At 42.1% G+C, this 3,850-nt stretch overlaps 1 non-coding gene across 1 annotated transcript; it reads right to left on the bottom strand.

Moving 5' to 3' along the window:
- Positions 1 to 2,556: 2,556 nt before the first annotated feature.
- On the bottom strand, positions 2,557 to 2,628 carry TRNAT-UGU (transfer RNA threonine (anticodon UGU)). The gene has a single exon. It is a non-coding gene; the product is annotated as a tRNA-Thr (tRNA).
- Positions 2,629 to 3,850: the final 1,222 nt, after the last annotated feature.

Below are 3,850 nucleotides of genomic sequence, written 5' to 3'. Positions count from 1 at the left end.
AGGCCAGTTTTGAAGAAAGTCACTGGAGTAACATCTATTCCTACTTCATTAGTTCTCAAACATGTGCATAGATCCGTTGTCGCTCTAAAACTCTCCGAAAGAAGAATTTTCATGCCATTCTCTACTACCCAACTACATGTCTGATTGCATTCTTGATAGATTGATTCGTTCGCATACTTGAACAGAAGTTAGGGGTATACTTGAGCAGCAGCTAGGGGTATACCTGAACAGCAGTTAGGGGTATACCTGAACAGTAGTTAGGGGTACTCATTAACGTCATCAGCTAATCCGTCATTTTTATTAATTTTTGTAACCCACAGACATTTCTCTCTCTCTCTCTCTCTCTCTCTCTCTCTCTTTAGGGGTGATGGCCGGCAGTGAAGAAATTAATGGACGGTAAATTATCTCTCTCCATTTTCAGAAGTCTTTCCTAAGCTGAATCAATTTGTCTGAAATAGCAAAATAGAGGATAAAAGCACGTATAAAATCTATCACCAGTATTTCGAAAAGTTTACCCAAGCTGTGTAAATTCGTCCGATGGTCCCATGAATAGAAAAAGGAAGACATAGTAGAGGTTTTTAGTAGTGGTGGTTGTAAAGGTTAGTAATAGTGATAGTAGTTGTAGTGATAGTTGTAACCCCAGACAAATTTAAATGTGAACCCAGTGGACTACAGACAGAAGTTACTCCTCTCCTGCAGTCCACCATCCTCCCTTCGGTGGATAGGGATGGATATCAAGAACGTTTGTATTACCTGGCAGCGGGGTCACCCAGTTATATCGGTGTCATCACGTGAAGGCGTCCCTCTCCAGGCCCAGGGAAGGGGTAAGTCAAACGTACGGTACTTGTGTGGATGGTCTGGCGTGTGGGATAGCGCTACACATTAGGACTGGGAGGAATCTGGAGGTTGTGAATGGGACAGAGCTGAGGATTTCGAGGGCTTGTGTGTGTGTGTATGTATGTGTGTGTGTGTGTGTGTGTGTGTGTGTGTGTGTGTGTGTGTGTGTGTGTGTGTGTGTGTGTGTGTGTGTGTGTGTGCACTGCCCGCGTGCCTATGTGTACACAAGTGTTGAAGTCGAAAATGTAAATATAAATCACGAGAGAGAGAGAGAGAGAGAGAGAGAGAGAGAGAGAGAGAGAGAGAGAGAGAGAGAGAGAGAGAGAGAGAGAGAGAAATAAGTTTCAGCACGGGATATGTTACTTACTAAATGACTGCATGAAAGGATTAAACCCACAGTGAACACACATTTAACATCAGGAAACAGTTTCGGCCCGACTTGAACGTTCTTCACCTGACATTATGTACAATCAGGAGGAAAAATTCACTTCCCGTAATATCCTACTCTGTTTACTTCACACTTAGGGCATGTCCGTCACTTTCTTCATGACGCAGTGTATCAAAAACAATCATTTAGGGAGAGGATAACATACCAGACCTATCTCAGCTTACAAATATTAGCCAGTAGGGAAAGTGAGAAGCAGAAGAGGTAAAATATTAGGAGGATTTTGCTACTCACAAAAACCAAGGATGCGTTCCGGAATATTGCGTTTTCTCCCATAATACGGGTACCATAATTTTTGAAACTGGCATCTTACTGTTATTGGTAGCAATAGAATATTATTAGGCATCTTTTCTGTAGTTTACTGAGGATATAACCGCAAAAACAAATGACAAAAAAAAGGTGACTCGGTGATGATTTATTATATAACTATCTCGCAACTACCCAGTGGTGTGCCTGGCCCCACACTCATTGATCTGTGGAGGTACAGTGGAACTCAGCGGTCATATTTATAAAGTGTCCTAATGTACTAATCGCAGTTGCATCATTAAGCTTATCTGAACGTGAACCCCGTGGGATGTTGTCTACCATCCTCCCTGCACTGGACAGGAAGGGGACGAGGAACTGAGTGGTTTATATAACCGGATTGCTCCACCACCGGGTCATATCGGTGCCATCACATGAAGGCGTCTCACTCCAGCACCGTCTTAATCAGTCTGTGGGATAAATAAGTCTTCATAACAGATAACTGTTGCATTATTTTTTTCTTCGATTTTTATAATTTCAGTTATCACTGTGCTGAGTGGCTGCATCAGTACATACAAACATATCCAAGCACGCATACACAGCTTAAGCTCAGAAGAGCTTGTACTTGCGGCCACAGAAAGTTCCTAGTATAAAGAATTGAATTAAGTCTTTGCAGATATAGGAAGAATACTTACGCAACATTATGGTCTGACCACTAGTAACACATTGCTTCAGGCTTCAGCTAGATACTCTTTTACTTACAGAAACCCAGAACTTTTGTCACATCCTTCACAACGTTGTCACCAACAGAAGCTTGACCAGTATGTTACGTCTCTATTTGTGACTTTCCTCTGTTGGTTAATATTCCTAAGCTGAAACAGGCGACGTAGTATATTTCTGTACCCATAGATGACTGTCTTGTTGTGATGCGTTAGAGAGGGAAGTGATGGACGTGCCCTAGGGGTGAAGTAGACGCATAGGAATGATAACTGAACAAGAATATCTTATCTCGTACCTTAGAAAAATCATCTTGCCCCCTGAGAGAATCGAACTCTCGACCCCTGGTTTACAAGACCAGTGCTCTGCCCCTGAGCTAAGGAGGCGCGCGGAGAGCGAGTGGACCACCACACACCTCGTAACTCTCAGACGGCACAGCTCTAGCAACCTATTTTGAACTGAGGCCAGACGGTTTTATCCATCTGTGAGTTATAGAAGCCAGTACTGTTAATACCAATACCTTTACCCCATTCATTTGCGGAACAACTCTATCATTCTTCTACACCAGATTTCTTTTTCAGCCGAGAAATTAGGAGAGTGAGTGTTAATACTGTCATCATTAAATCTCTCATGGTACAGATACTTCATACTCCGTTCACCTTAACCTGGCCTAAAACTGCCATCTCTCCATACTGATTGCTGAGCTGTAGCAAGAGATTAACACAAGAATATGGTGCTAGTCACGAGGAAGTTCTAATGAAAGGATGTAGAGTCATAGTACTGCCTTATTACGCCACTGAGCTACGGGAAACAAGCTGCAAAGAGTACGAAAATCTGGGCCAAGTTATAGTGAATAAACTTTAGTAATTCTCTCTCTCTCTCTCTCTCTCTCTCTCTCTCAACGAGCCAGTTCCAAAGGCCTCAGTGTTATTGTCAGTACCGTTAAGTTTCTCGTGGTGGGAATATTCGTAATTTTAATTTTTCATCTCGGTTAACTCTTGACGATCTTTTATTTATTTTACTCCTTCCTTGCCACTGGTGCACTTGGGTTTTTACTCATGCTAACATCAGAGGATTTTGTTCAGTGATAAAGCCTATACTCTCTTTACATTAACTTGGCCTAAAATTGCCATCTTTCCATCTTCAGTGCTGAGCTGTAACAAGAGACTATCACTAGAATTTGATGTTAATCACGAAGAAGAGTTACGGAAAGGACTCACACCACTGTCTTTTTCTGTCACTGATCTACGCGAAATAAGGACGAAATTCTGGATCAGGTTAAAGTGAAAGAACTAAAGGCCCTACCATCTCGAGTAACCCTTTTCCTGCCGCTGGTGTAGGTAGGATTTTTTTAAGGATAACACCAGACGATTATATTCAGCCGTGAAATATCCTACCGTGGTATTAATTAACCTCTTCAACTCGAGGACGTATTTTGTATGCTAGAGCAAAGTCAGGATTCCGGTGGCTTCAGGGGTGAGTGAATGAACGTGTGGCCTATTTAACGGGGCAGTTTTGATTAGTTTCTTTTTCTGTTTTTTTTTTTTTTCTTGCTCTCATGTTTCTACCTCACTATATCTTTAGGTGAGAAAGAGGTCTGGGTGATGA

Source organism: Coenobita brevimanus, chromosome 67 (genome assembly GCF_032717465.1).
Source record: "Coenobita brevimanus isolate Jiangsu-jjx chromosome 67, ASM3271746v2, whole genome shotgun sequence".
Taxonomy (NCBI): domain Eukaryota; kingdom Metazoa; phylum Arthropoda; class Malacostraca; order Decapoda; family Coenobitidae; genus Coenobita; species Coenobita brevimanus.
This window is presented reverse-complemented; position numbering and strand designations above follow the sequence as displayed.